The 15,611-nt window shown below is 46.4% G+C and overlaps 1 long non-coding RNA gene and 1 pseudogene across 1 annotated transcript; both read left to right on the top strand.

Annotated features, from left to right (window-relative positions):
• Positions 1 to 15,611, top strand: part of LOC113978677 — an 84,813-nt pseudogene that overhangs the window by 13,482 nt on the left and 55,720 nt on the right.
• Positions 7,186 to 7,592, top strand: LOC113978674. Its single transcript, XR_003537632.1, has 2 exons — positions 7,186 to 7,288; positions 7,486 to 7,592. It is a non-coding gene; the product is annotated as an uncharacterized LOC113978674 (long non-coding RNA).

The following is a 15,611-nucleotide window of genomic DNA, read 5'->3' as shown; positions in this document are numbered from 1 at the left end:
CCCCCCAATCCCCAAAGCCCCTCCCCAGCTCCCCCAGGACCCCCAGGCCCCTGACTTGGTCCTGCTGCCCCTTGAGCACCTGCAGCTCCTGCAGAACCAGGCATTTCATCAGCAAATGTGCAGCTGACACCAAGCTGGGGGTGTGTTGATGTGCTGAAAGGAAGGAGGGCTCTGCAGAGGGACCTGGCTGAGGAAGAGTGTGTCAGCAGGAGCAGGGAAGTGATTGTTGGGCTGGACTGAGCGCTGGTGAGGCCACCCCTGGAGTGCTGTGTCCAGCTCTGGGCCCCTGAGTTGAGGAAGGCCATGGAGGGGCTGGAGCAGGTGCAGAGAAGAGCAGCGAGGCTGGGGAAGGGAGTGGAGCACAAGTGGTGTGAGGAGAGGCTGAGGGAGCTGGGGTTGTTGAGGCTGGAGAAGAGGAGGCTCAGGGGAGACCTCCTGACTCTCTGCAAGTCCCTGCCAGGAGGGTGTAGCCAGGTGGGGGTGGGGCTGTTCTGCCAGGAAGCAGCAGTAGGACAAGAGGGCTGGGTCTTGAGCTGTGCCAGGGGAGGTTTAGGTTGGAAGCAGTTTTGTACAGAGAGAAGTAAAAAGAGCGGGTGGGACCCCCAAAGGGAGCGCAAGGGGCGGTGGGACACCCCCAAAGGGAGCTGGGTGGAGCCGGGGTTTGGGGGGGCTGATGGGAAAGGGGTGGGAGAGAGGGGCTAAGGAGACGGGGGAGAGCAGGAGCGGGGTTGCCGTGGGGGTGCCCAGGCCTTGATCTCTGGAGAGCGGGGAAGGCTGGAGAGAGGGGGGAGCTTTGAGAGCCTGGAGAGGGGGGCACGGACAAGGGGAAGCCTGGACAGTGGGGACCCCTGGGATCCCCGGGACAACAAAGTGGAGAACCTGGAGAGGGGGAATGTCTGGGAACGTGGCACCCAAAGGCGAGAGTCAGAGGAGAAGGGACCCCCAACACTCCCAGCATCCCTAAGTGGGACCCCCAGCATCCCAGACGGGAGAATCTCTGAACCCCAGAAGGAAGAGACCAGAGAAGGGGAACTCTTAGGAGATTTTTTTGGGGCTAATCTTCATATTTTGGAATATTTTTTAGCTGAATCTCAACTTTTTGCAGTTTGGGGGGGCAGGAGTCTTCTCACTATTTCTGAAGGGCTTTTGCCTGAATCTCGATGATTTGGGTTTTTCTGGGCTGATTGTTGGTGTTATGGAGGTTTTTATGGTCACAGGATGCCCGGTGAGTTCTAGAGATGGACTTGGGTAGGAGGAACCCCCAAGCCAATGCACTCAGCCCTTGTTTTCCTCCCCATCAGGATTTGTCCTTCCCAAAGCTTGGGCGGATGGAGGAGGAGGCTGCGAGGAAGAGGAAGATGCCGCGGGCCCCCCAGGCAGGTGAGGAGGAAGTCAGTGGCCCTTTGGGCCGGTGTTGTGCTGGCTCTGGCAGCCGAGCATGGCCCCCGGCTGCAGGACAGCCCCGCTGCCGCCGCCGCCGTCCTGCCGGGGCCGGAGTTGGGGGGATGTCCTTGGTCTTCCCTGTGGGCCGGAGGCAAATCCCCTCCCTGTCCTTCTTGCTTCCTGCCCCAGGCCCCGAGGTGAGGACGGAGAGCCCAGAGGACAAATCCCCCCGACAGACCCTGGTGGGAGAGGCCGTTTTGAAGGGCTCCATGGTGCAGGAAGGCAGCGGGGAGGAAAAGGGCTGGAGATCCTCCCACAGGAGGGGCTCCAAAGCCAGCCCAGGGTGCTCTGAGGAGGAAAGAGCCAGCCTGTGCCGGGAAGGCGGCCGGAGCTTGAGGCGGAGGTCTGACCTGGTGGTCCCTGAGCAGCCTCCCAGCAGGAAGAAGCACTTCAGATGTTTGGAATGTGGGAAGAGCTTCAGGAAGAGCGCCAAACTGCTCCAACATCAGCACATCCACACTGGGGAACGTCCCTACACGTGTGGGGAATGTGGGAAGAGCTTCAACCAGAGCTCCAGCCTCCGCACCCACCAGCACATCCACACTGGGGAACAGCTCTACAAGTGCTTGGAATGTGGGAAGAGATTTCAGACCAGTGGGAATCTCCTCCTGCACCAGCGGACGCACACAGATGAGAGGCCCTTCCGCTGCACCGACTGTGGGAAGGGGTTCAAACTGAACTCCACCCTCTTTACCCACTGGCACATCCACACTGGGGAGAGGCCCTACAAGTGTGGGGAGTGTGGGAAGAGCTTCGCCCAGAGCTTTGCCTTGACCTCACACCAACGGACCCACCAATAAGGGAAAGCCCTATGAGTGCCCCGACTGCGGGAAGAGCTTTGGCCGCTGCTTCCACCCCAAATGAAGCCCCTGATGGTGAGGCAACCCCTGGAGTCCAGTGACTGTCAGTCCATCCCTTTCGACCACAAAGGGCCAGTCCCCTTTCCCAGGGGCAGCTTCTTCCCACAGAACCCTTCCTGAGGGGTGTTTGGAGATTCCTGCCTTGGCTGGGGACCCCCCCAAGGTCACTGCTGGAGGTTGAGAGCAGAGATCTCCCTACGAGCATTGGTCTGGGGGAGTTCCATCCATCTCTAATTAAGAATTCTTGCTTTTGTGCCAGCTTGAGTAGAATTGCTTCAACAATTGCTTTAGTGTAGAGCACTGTCCTGTACTCCTGGTAGTTTTAGTGTTTGTATTGTGCAGTAAATAATTCTGATGAAGATCTTTTGTCTGATCATTTGTAACCCTAAATAACTAATTTCTATCAATAGATCTGATTTGCCATCATTAAAAGCTGGGGGACAGAAGGTTTTAAATCACACCTCTGTAATTCCTCTAAAATGAAACTGCTGTCGTAATACAAGGCTGAGTTTGGATCCCGCAGCCCCCAGCACCCCACAGGAAGTTGGGAGCTCAGGGTGCATCCCCCCCCTTTCCCAGCCCCGCTGTGTCCAAAGACCCCTATGAAACTGTCAGACCTGCCAGACCACCCCGTGTTTTCTACCCTTCTCCCTGTTCTCCCACTTTTCCATTGTCCCCTCAATGCCCAGTTTTCCCCCCGAACAGTTTTGGGGTCCCAACCCCTATATTTTCCCCCCTCTCCTGTGGGCACTGAAGGAGAAAATGAGTCTGCACACACAGAGTTTCTCTGTGGGACTTGTCCGCCCATCGTTCGGATGTCCCCCTTTCATTGGGGTTCCTTTGGAAACATCTGAGGTTTGTCTTTTAGTCCGCTGGAATTCCCAGCATGGCCCCAAAGCAGTGCCCTGATCCCACACATTCCCCTCCCCTCGTGTGCTGGCTGTGTTCAGCCACCAGAGAAAAACGCTGGCTACCATGCAGAGCGTTCCAAGTGGTTTCCACTTTGGCAAACAGCACTCTCTGGATGGAAAACACCAGTCAAGGCCAAAACACTCCTTTTGGATCCTGACTAACTGAGAGCAGCAGCTCCTGCCTTAACTTGTTCTCACAAAACTTCTCAGGGTTCCTTTGCTTCCAGGAAGCCCCACATGTCCCAATGGACCCTTGATTCCATGGGGTTCCAAAATGTCTCAGAAGTCCTTTGGTTCCATGAGGCCTCACATGTCCCAGATTCCTGATTCCATCAGCCCCCTCAGTGTCACAGTGGTCCCTTGGTTCCATGAGTTTCTGCAGCGTCTCAGGGTTACTTTTGTTCCATGTGTGACACTTGCAGTGTCACAATGGGCCCTGAATACCAGGAGTTTTTTCAGGGTGACAGTGCTGCCTTGATTCCATGAGATTGTCCAGTGTCCCAGGGCTCCTTTGGCTCCAGAAGGCCCTGCAGTGTCACAATGGTCCTTCATTCCAGGAGGTTACTTAATTCTTTATTTGCCTCAGTCTTTAACACCCAAAGCAGTTGTCCTCAGGATCCCCAGCTCCCAGGGCTTGAAGTTGGTGATGGGGAGCTGAGTGAAGCCCCCACAATGCAGGAGGAAATGGTCAGTAACCTGCTCTGCCGGTGAGACCCCCACAAGTGCCTGGGCCCACATGGGATGCAGCCAAGAGTCCTGAGGGAGCTGGAGAAAGAGCTGGCCAAGCCACTCTCACTCATTCCCCAGCAGTGCTGCAGAACTGCACAAGTCCCAGCTGACTGGCAACAAGCAAATGAGATGCCCATCCCCAGGAAGGGCCAAAAGGAGGATCTGGGGAACTCCTGGCCTGTCCCATTGACCTCAGGACCAGGGAAGTCCATGGAGCAGATCCTCCTCAGTGCCATCCCATGGCACGGGCAGGACAACCAGGGGATCAGGCCCAGCCAGCGTGGGTTTGGGAAAGGCAGGTCCTGCCTGACCAACCTCATCTCCTTCTCTGACAAAGGACCCACTCAGCAGCTGAAGGAAAGGCTGTGGATGTGTCTCTCTGGAATTCCAGAAAGCCTTTGGCACCATCTCCCCCAGCATCTCCTGCACAAACTGGCTGCTCATGGCTTGCCTGGGGAACTGTTTGCTGAGTGACAAAGTGGCTGATGTCCCAGGGAGTGGTGGGCAATGGAAGGAAATCCAGGTGGGGCCCGTCACTAGAGGAAATGGCCTTAGGTTGCATCAGGTGAGGCTCAGATTAGATATTCAAAAAACCTTTTTCCACTGAGAGAGTGTTGAGGCATTGGAACAAGTAGCCCAGGGAGGTGGTGGAGTTTCGGAAAGTGTTCAGGTGTGTGGTGGGTTGACCTTGGCTGGACACCTGGTGCCCTCCCAGCTGCTCTATCACTCCCCTTCCCAGCGGGACAGGGGAGAGAGTAAGGTGGAAAAAAAAATAGTGGGTTGAGATAAGGCAGTTTATTTAAAGCAAAAAGCAAAGCAAATCTTGCGTGCAGAAGCCAAAGACAGCAGGGTTTGTTCTCTGCTTCCCATGAGCAGCCATGGTCGGCCACTCCTGAGGAGCAGGGCTTGGGTCCGCGGGACGGTTCCTCAGCAGGCAGCCATTAGACAATGAATGCCCCCCTCCTGCTCTGTGTCTCAGCTTTTAGAGCTGAGCTGACCTCACAGGGTCTGCAATGTCCCTTTGCTCAGTTGGGCTCAGCTGGCCTACTTGGGTCCCCTCCCAGGGTCTTGCCCTCAGCTAAGGAAGGAATGTCCCAGTGTTGGTGCTGTGCTCAGCAGTGGCCAAAACACTGGTGTGTTCTCAACACCCTTCCAGCTGCCAATGCCAAGCACAGCCCTGGGAGGGCTGCTTTGGGGAACTGAACTGCAGCTCAGCCAGACCCAACACAAATATCTATGGCACATATTCTATAGAATCCATCCTTAGGTGTTGTATGATAGATCTATAAGATATTACAAATAATAAGCAATAATAAGGCAAGTGTCCTCCTTAGGGACACCCCCCCCAAACTACTGCCTGGGTTTGTTCCCTGGGGGTCTCTGCAGCAGCAAGCACAGCACCACACTGACTGCTCTGGGCTGTGCAGGCATTTGTGGTTCTGCCTGTCTCACACACACCCCCAACCTTGGGATGGACCTGGATGTCACTGGGTGTGATGTCACAGAGGAGATGTGATGTCATATGATGGATGTGATGTCATAGGAAATGTGTGATGTCACAACAAGGATCTGATGTCACAGGGGAGATGTGATGTCATAGGAGAGTTGTGATGTCACAGAGACGATTTGATGTCACAGGAAGGATGTGATTTCACAAGACAGCTGTGATGTCACAGGAGAGCTGTGATGTCATAAGAGGCGATATGATGTCACGGGAATGATGTGATGTCACGGGGCAGGTGTGATGTCAGAGGAAGGATATGATATCACAGGAGAGATGTTATGTCATATGATGGATGTGACATCATAGGGGAGATGTGATGTCACAGGAGAGATGTGATGTCACAGAGGAGATGTGATGTCACAACAAGGATGTGATGTCACAGGGGTGGTGTGACGTCACAGGGAGGATGTGATGTCAAAGGCAAGCAGGGGACGTCACAGAGATGATATGATATTACGGGAGAGATTTGGTGTCACAGGGGCAATGTGATGTCACAGGGAGGACATGAAGACACAGGGAGGACGTGACGTCACAGGGATTGAATGATATCACAGGAAAGATGTGATGTCATATGATGGATGTGACATCATAGAGGAGATGTGATGTCACAGGAAGGATGTAACATCATGGGGAGTTGTGATGTCACCGGGGAACTGTGATGTCATATGTGAGGTGTGATGTCATATGATGGATGTGATGTCATAGAGGAGATCTGATATCACTGGAAGGATGTGACATCATAGGGGAGCTGTGATGTCACAGGAAGGATGTGATGTTACAAGAGAGATGTGATGTCATATGATGTATGTGATGTCATAGAGGAGATGTGATGTCATGGGGAGGATGTGATGTCATAGGGGAGATGCAATGTCACTGGAAGCATGTGTTGTCATAGAAGAGATGTGATATCAAGAGGATGTGATGTCACAGGGGAGATATGATGTCACAGGGATGATGTGATATCACAGGAGAGGTGTGATGTCATATGATGGATGCGATAACATCGAGGATCATTTACATCACAACAAAAACGTGATGTCACAGGAAGAATGTGATGTCACAGGAGAAGTGTTATGTCACAGGGGAGGATGTGATGTCACAGGGCAGATGTGATGTCATAGGGCAGCTGTGATGTCACAGGGCAGGTGTGATGTGACAGGAAGGATGTGATGTCACAAGGGAACTGTGACAACACTGGGGAGGATGTGACATCACAGGGAGGACATGATATCACAGGAGAGGTGTGCTGTGATATGATGGATGTGATGTCACAGGGGAGATGTGATGTCACAGGGAAGGTGGGTTGTCACAGGGGGCCTGTGAAGTAACAGGGCAGCTGTGATGTCATGGGGAGGTGTGATGTCATATGGGGAGATGTAATGTCATATGGGGAGATGTGATGTCACAGGGGAGGATGTGACATCACAGGGATTATATGATATCACAGGAGATGTGTGATGTCATATGATGGATGTGGTGTCATAGAGGAGACGTGATGTCACAGGAAGGACGTGATGTCATATGGTGGATATGACATCAGCTGTGATGTCACAGGGAAGGTGTGATGTCATGGTGATGTGTGATGTCACAGGGGAGATGTGATGTGATATGATGATCTGATGTCATAGAGTAGATGTGATGTCACATGGGCGGTGTGATGTCACAGGAAGGATGTGATGTCATGGGGAGCATGTGATGTCATAGAAGAGTGACACTTCCCCCCCCCAACCTTGCTCCAGCTAAAGCCGTGGAATTTGTCTTTGTTTCCCTTGGGTTCAAGGTCAGGCTGTTTTATTTCCATGGATGTCTAGAGATAAGTTAAGGGTAGCTCAGACCTTTTGGTGAGGAAGGAGTTGTTTACTCTTGAGCATTTGAACTCAGCCTTTGTTCCTGGTTTCTTCCCACTCTTTCAGAGCAGTTCATATCCCAGGGTGAAAGCTCTGATTCCCCAGCACAGTCAGGTTCTCCTGAGCTCAGGATGTTTCACTGGTCTCATTTTTCTCCGGTATTAATTCTGTGCCAAATTCTTGCTTCCTAGGTCAGTGAAATGTTAGAAGAGAGAGAATCTCACCTTGATCTTGGACAGAACACTTCTAGACTTCTTTATTCTATTGAATTCTTCCCTAATAGTTCTGGATGACAGGACACCCATGTGGAAAGTCCCTTTTCTGGTTTTCAGGACTTAAAAGAGATGCTTTTCTGATGTCGGTATTTTTTGGAGTGTTATTGATTCAACTGTGAGGGTTGAATTGAGTGTTCCTTGCACTTTTAAAAAGTGCAACCCTTTAAATCTATTGTTTTAAAAACCATGCATTAGATGTCAGAGGACATAAAGACAGTACGTAGAGATAACCCTGATGTAAGTGATGGTTCCAGTCATCCCGTGTATGGATAAAAGATTTCCAAGGCTTTGTTCCAAGTTGCTGCCCCACCCCCACCCTCTGCCTTCTGCCCCCACGCCCCTGATTGGCTGCCGCCCCACCAATGGGCCGTCCCGGGGGATGCAAATGTCCCGCCCTGCTGCATATTCATGAGCTCAGGGCAGGGCTTTGAGCCCTTGATCAGGCGCGGGTGAGCTTTTGGTCCCCGCCCGCCACCGCTGCGCCCAGAGCGCGCCCGTGCCAAGTGCGCGGGGTCGGCCACTTTGTGGCTCACTGTGTTTCATTCATTTGGACACTTAGCAGTTCCCCTACTTTCTCCATTTAAAAATGTGCAGCAGCGTTTAAATGTGGAACAGATTCAGCTGTTCATGTGTGTAGAGTTTCATCTTAGAATGCAGCTGATGGAATACTCAGCTGACAAGAAATAAAGGTTGTGTAGAATGGCTGTAACATTTCAAAAGTGGACACAGGTGTCACATCCTGTGAATGCTTCAGTGCAGTGATGGTTGGTGTACATATTTGATGTTTTCCTAACTGTTCTCATGTTGTGATGTGGGAATGGTGTGTGGAGTTACCCTGTGAGTCTGTCTGGGTTATGTCTGTGTAGGGATGAACAGGAGTGTGTGCGTAGATTCCCATGCCTGTGTGTTTGTGTGTGTGCAGGGGGATTCTGTGCTAAACTTCAAAGAGTTTGTGTCAGTTTCACTCTTTAAAATATTTTGGCAAAACTTGTAATTGTTGAAGAGTTTTTTAGAAGTGTCTTTCATTTGTAAGGGGAGGAAAGGGGTGGACTGAAGGACGCTTCTCTTTGTGGAGTGGGAAGCAGACGCGATTCCGCTCCACGGTTTCTCCGAGCTTTGAAGGTCTTTAACCTCATGCATTTGTCTTATTAGACAGCTTTTTACAGTTGTTACCAAGAAATAAAGCCCAAGTTGATATTCCAGTCACAAGCTCTGGGCTCTGTCCGTGTAGCCGGTGTGTACGGTGGCACACGGCTCTGGGTGGTGCAGCAGCCCCCAAGGGTGGGTGAGCACCCAGACCCTGCCTGGGCTCTCCCAGGGCTCTCCCCTTGGGCACAGGCAGGCCCTGGTCCCTTCTTCCTTCCCTGTGTCCGCTCGTAGGGCTTTGCTCTTTTAGTTCTGACAGACTGCTGGCAAGTTTGTAAATCCTGCAGAAAGTATAAAGGGTTTGTGCTGAAATGCCCATCTGGCAGCTCTTCCTTTGCTGGGGCTTGTCCCTCTTTTAGTGCTGGGTGCTCATTTTAATGTGTTTATGGTTGTGCTCCTTTATTGACCGAACCTGGTGCGTTTCAGCAGTAATTAACCCGTGTTATTAGCAAAGCCCTTGTGGATATCTGTGAATTCTCTGGAATGGCTGATCATTTTTTCCGTACTTTTTCCCCCTGTTTTTTCCTAAGGCACGCTGTCCTTTTCTAATAGTCCTTAAGCTTTAACATTTCCCACAAATTTCTTTTTAGGCTGAGGCAGGTAGAAGGGTATCATCCCCATAATTCCATAATAAAGAATAACTATTGTCTTAACAAACTGTTTTCAAAGATGCTAATGGGAAGCAAAACAACTGGCAGAATCTGTGGGGAACAATTTATTTAATTATTATATTTCAAACCACATGCTTAATGGTAAGAAAAGAGATAAGAATTTCCTTAGCTTTTTTTTGTGTGTGTGTGTGTGTAGCAGCATTAGCTGTTGTGAATATTTTGAAGTTCATATTTTAATCAGATTCCAACTTAGTTAATAGCACTTTGGGCATTTAAAAACATTGAACCAGCAGAAAAATACTTGTGCTTGCACTGCTGAGAAGAGATAAGGACCACCTCATCAGCCAACCCTACTTTTGCAATTCGTTTCAAATCCATGGTGCTATTCATCAAATAGAGAAGGTAACTTGTCTATGATCATATTTATCAATACTTGAAGCCTACTTTGCTTAGAGTAGCTGAAAAGTAGATGTCTGTTCTCACAGATATGTCAGTCCAAATGTTATGCTGCTATTTCTGTATGTTACAGAGCAAAGTTAAGGTAGAAAAATTATGGTATAAAAATATAGATTATTCATGAATAAGTGATGTGATTATTCATTTTACAGAACAGTTTTTAAAGGACTGACCCTTGACCTACTGGGAGGTTGCTTGCACCTCTGTGAAACTGTAAGTAGGAATGAAAGAAATGCTTATTTGAACCTTTCAAGGAAGGAAATCAAGTAAGCATTTTTTTACTTAGAATAAGTGAAAAGCATAGGATAAGTAGGAAAAACAATCTGGAAAGCATTCTTGCTCCTGTTGAAGCCCAGAGTAGCCTCTGTCTGTAAGATAAGCTTTGCTATGAATTCTTTTTCACAGGAAATTCCTGGAGGGAAGAAACAATAAAATGTTGATCTGTTCCAAGTGCATATGAGCCTCACGCTGCCGAGCTCTCTAGAGGAGATCTGTGATCATGCTGGGCCAGTTGGTTCAGTTTTTATCTCTTTTCCATCCACTGGCCTTGTATTAAATTGTCATTGTCCTAAAGCCCATGAGAAAGAAATTAATTGCATTTCTCCACATGCACTGACAGTGAAATATTTCCCCTCTCTGTCTCCAGTCACACTTATATGTTTCCTTGTGCAGGGGTGACACCAACAGTGGCTGCAGCTTGACATTCCACTCATTCCCTGTTCTTTTCCATTTTGTGTGTCGTCTTTCAGGCTTGAGGTCGGCAGTCACACGTGCACAGTCAGATCTGTAGCAGCACGTCTGTGTGTGGGTTTGTTTTCTATATTTGCATTTTCTGTGCAATCCTCTGTCTGTGCACAGCCAGTTTTGTGTTCCAGTACGTTTCTATCTGTGCCTGTGTGTGTGTTACAGGTATGGAGTGTATTCCTTAGGCAGTTTGGGCAGTGCACTCTATTGTTGTGTGTGTGCACAAGACATGTACACAGTAAGTATATATATGCAGAGCTGTATAACTTCCCTCTAGGCACTTGCTTGTCAAAATCCAGATGCTTTTATGTGGTTTTATGTAGTTTGCTTTTTTTTTAATCCATGAGAAGAGAACTGGCCAGCAATGTAAAGTGTTTGCACCTGATTTTACACCAGATTCTCCATGTAATCTAGCAGGTTTTGTATTGTACTCACAGTTTTGCTTTTAAAAGATGCTGTATTTTTTTTTAAGATTTTCTCAATCTAAGTAAATGAGAATAATAATATTTATTCATATTCCTGTAAGTTTGGGCTTCAAATGGAGAACTGTATTTTCAGCTACATGTGTTCTTGGCTGTATTTACACCTAAAGAATATAATTATTTTAGGGAGGGATGACTCCTACATATGGTTGTTAATGTGCATCATGATGTCCTCAGGCAAAAATATAAAATACACATTCAATTTTAATGGTCCTTAGTCCTCTCCAAAAGTCCTATAGTTGTGGAGATTTTGTTTTTGTGATTTTGTTATGGTTTGTTTGTCGAGAAGTAAAAATGCTGTGAAACATGAAAGAAAAATATGAAACTGAATTGTATCCTGCTATTTTAGAGAGTATTCCTTCATTATATTTGAAATGACTTGGTATTGCCTTTTCAGTAGCACTTTGGAGTGTAACTTTTCTAGAATGGCAGATTGCTGCCTTTTGACATGTGTGTCTTCTGAAACAATTTATGTATTTGCTGTGTTACAGAAGCTCTAAATCTCTGGGGTTTGTTTACATAATGCTTGTAATGTTTTTTCAACTAATTCTTATTTCCTTCAAACAAAGAGGGGCTTTTCTCTTTGCTGTTCCTTAATATAGCAGGTTTGCATTAAAGGGAATCTTGTCTAGTTTCCAATTATTTTCCTGTTTTAAGTAGAGTAGCTTTTTAATCAGAGCATCGTTTCCCAATTCTTTTAAAATTGAAATAAAATTAATTTTTTCACTTCAGCTTCCTGTACTTGCTAGGAGAAATATCTATTAACAGCCTAATGAAAATTAGAGCAATATGGGTACTTTCACACAGGGTAAGATAAGCATGTGCTGTTTTTCTGTACCACTGAATGTCTGATTTTAGCCCTGGGTCACCATTCTGAATTTGTATGAAATCTTGATGAAATTTGAGGATTTAGATCAAAATAATTTATGAGGCAAAACAAAACAAAACAAAAAATTCTTACTTTTTGTGACCCTAACACAGACCTTAAATCTGAAATTGGAGAAGGATGGCCATGTGCTGTGGTAAGTTGGTATATTAGGGTGTATGGAATAGAAGTTCCTTGTTTTCGGTCTAATCAAGCCATTTATAGTGTCCTTGGACAGAATTGTGCACATTTATTTATATGATAACCTGCTGAAATATAATTAGCTCCCCCTATGCATGTGAGAACAGTCCAAATATATCCTTTTATCATACATTGAAAATTATATTCCCTTTCCCTGAGCAAAACTCTTGGCAGCTTTGAGCTGCTGTCTTTATATGGGAGGGTGTAAGATTCTCTTCAAGAATTTTGTTCTGAACCAAACTTTAAGATAAAGTGATTTGAGGTTTTTGAGGTTATTACTCTGTAGCTTAGCGTGGATGTCTCTTCCTCCTCTGTGTCTTTTCTTGTTGCTGTGAGTGGAAAAGAACCCTGCACATCTCCTTTTCATCATTTGGATTGGAACTACATACCATAGGTATTGTGTTTGGGCAGCACTTACCTAGTCAGAGAAAACAAATCAATATTAGCCATGCTGAGGAGTGTCAGAAGTATCCCAGATGTGTCGATTTGGCTTTGCTCCATCACACACTCTTTCCTTAAACAACTGGTCGAGCTGTCGCAAAATGTCATGTTGGCTCCAGTGAGATTCTAATGGGTGTGATCAGAGATTGATGGTTTTGGCAAGTTAGAATGAGAAGATGATGTGGAGTTGCTGTCTCTTGTTTTGAATGTCCTCAGAAATAAAGCCCCAGACAAACAAACAAACAAACAAAAAAATTAAAAAAAAATAAAAATAATTAAAAAATTATAAGCCAGTTGTGTGTGTGCGCTCCCCCCTCCAAACCAGCTAGACATGAAACAATTTAAAGTCCAGTAGATGTAGAGATGAAAAAGTCATATCTAAAATGTAGTGCTAGCTTGTTCCTAAGCATTTCCAAAATTTCTTCCCATCAGGTGCCAGGATGGGTGGGCAGGAGGTGACTTGCTTTATTCTGACCATTCTTGTACGTGTGATTGCTGCTCTTTCACCCCTCTCCCCCTATTTCTGGGTTGGTTTCTAGAGCTGTTTTTGAAAGAAACACTTTTTTCAATCTCACACTTGAATATTTTTAAAGAAATACAAGACATGAAAATCTAGTAAAACCAATATTTAACAAAATGGTGAAATCACACTCCTTTGTGTACTCTGAGCACTCTGCTACTGGCAGTTTGTACAGTTCTCCATAGATTGGAAATGTAACAAAGGATCAAGCAATTTTCTGTGTATTCTTTATTTACTTTTAATTTTTTTTTTCTCTCATCAAATTGGCTGCAGGATTTTGTCCTGACTTTGTGGAGGATGAATGCCACTGTCCTTTTATGTTTAAGCTGATATTTTGTTGCTTAGGGGGACTGTCAGTAGGAGGGGGTGGTGGGAAGGAGCCTCCACTCAGGGGCTGGAGCTTCAGCTTCTAAAGAAGGCTGTACTTAATCAAAGAGCTGCAACTCAGGATTTCTCCCGGCATTCCAGAACTTTTCATTTAGCCAACTGAGAGTGCCCAGGGCACAACCAGGTTAATGTTTAACTCTTCCAACACTGGGCTCATCCCGAGGATATCCTGTCATCCTGAGAAGAAGGAAGGGAGATGCTGTGCCTGTTCCCTAGTGTGAGAAAAATCTCTTTTACCAATTTATAAAACGGCAAAAAAACACTTGAAGGACAAGGAAACTTACAGAAAAGAATTCTTTATTTGCAGCGCTGGGTGCAGTCCCAAGCCACCCACCTGGAAAAGCACACCCCCCTCCAAAAGCACGCTCCTTTTGTACTCTTCGGCCACCCAATATGTTGAATATTCAGCAGGTAACAGGTATTTTACCTTAAAGGGTAATTTTCAAATTGGCGGGTGGGTGTCACCCTCCCGCCTGATTGGTCTCACCTGATTAGTCCCACCTGATTGGTCCCACTTGATTGGATCATGACGTACCCCCCTGGACTGTACAGGGGGCCCCCCTGTACGACCTGATTGATTGATGACGTACCCCCCTGTACTGCACAGTGGGGGTTCTTTTTGCACACAAAGACATGTAGCCGGTGTAAATTTTTCATTTATATATTGTATCTTACCTCGACCGCAATATTCCCTCGGTGTGCAGCCCTGACGGGGCCTTTCACCTTACAATCTTCGTGAGGTGCCTAACTATTCCCGAAATTAAATTGGAGGTAAGAAAAAATCCCAACACCCCCATTTCCCACTTAAATAAATTTACTTATAATAAAACCGGATTATTTTATTTCTCATAATCCCTCCTTTTTGTCTTTATTCATGGTTTTATTATAAGTCTTTTGTTTTGTTGATTGTCTTTACGTTTTCCGAGTTCGCTCCCACTCGGTTAGAATATCTTGTGTCTTGTTCATTTCTTTTGTTTGCTTGGCAAGTTCCCACTCAAGCAGTGCTCTCCGTGTCCTCTCCACGTCTTCCATCTGTTTGGGGGTTGGTCGCAAGATCATGATTTTCTGGATTTCCGGGCCTCTGGTTGTAGTGGTCTTTGGATCCATTGGCATAGTAGTACATTGTATGCTTTGGACACCACTAGAAATTAATCTCATAAAACATGGGATTAAGCAGGGTGAAAACAATAATTCAGAGATAGCTCCTAATAAGAAAAACTTCACTTGACTTTTTCTGCTTTGCTTTGGGTTTGTTGGTGGGGCAGTAACTCTGAATTCTGTGTATTCGGTTAAGTATAGGAGGTATTTTTGACTGCTTGTGAAAAAGGGGTTCCCATTTTTCCAAACACTTCGTTCTAATTGATGTAAAGCTTCTTTATAATAAGCATTGTGGTAACATTTTGGACAGTCGCTCTCAACTGTAATAATTATCAGTTGTAATACTATTATAGTAAGCAGAGGTCCAGTATGACATGTGCCTCCACTCCCCATTGCCTATTGGTTTGCAGCCAACAGCAGGGTAAAAGATCTTCTTTGTGGCAGGTACATAGGCCAATCTGGTCTTGCCCTCTACTATGTTATTTTTAATTGTTGGTGAGAGCTATTATATTCTTTGCCCGCATAAGTTTTCTCTTGTGATAACTGTATTATTTAGTTCACAATGCTTCATATAAAGAGGTAATGTATTTGAAATTATTACGTTTTAATTCCACTGTGAAATCTAAATTTATCTTTTGTGTTTATATCTTGTTCTCCAAGCTCAGCTTGTATTTATTTTACCAATTTCTTTATTGGTGACTTTTTCTATGAACTAGAGATCTCATTTTGTTCTACAGTCAGATGATGTTCTACACTTTCAGATGCTGTAACCATTTTCCTTTCTTTCACTTTCTTACCCCTTCCAAATCAGAGACAGTTCCTACAGGACAGGAGAATAAAATAAACAAACAAAAAAAAAAGAAATTATTTTTCTACTCTTAAGGCCTGTGTCAGGTCTGTTTTGAATGCATTTGAATCCTACTGCTTCCATGCTCTTTTTCAAGTAGCACCAGATAAATACCTGTGAACTACTGAGATGAGCGTGATCATTCTTACTTCACAAAACGTTTCTCTTTTTTGTTTCCTATCCTGTGTCCCTTTTGTGTTCCGTGCTATGGAGTGACTATATTTTTGTTCTAAGCTAATTCACT

The sequence above is a fragment of the Neopelma chrysocephalum genome, unplaced genomic scaffold (genome assembly GCF_003984885.1).
Source record: "Neopelma chrysocephalum unplaced genomic scaffold, ASM398488v2 Primary Assembly neopelma1_349, whole genome shotgun sequence".
In the NCBI taxonomy this organism is placed as follows: domain Eukaryota; kingdom Metazoa; phylum Chordata; class Aves; order Passeriformes; family Pipridae; genus Neopelma; species Neopelma chrysocephalum.
This window is presented reverse-complemented; position numbering and strand designations above follow the sequence as displayed.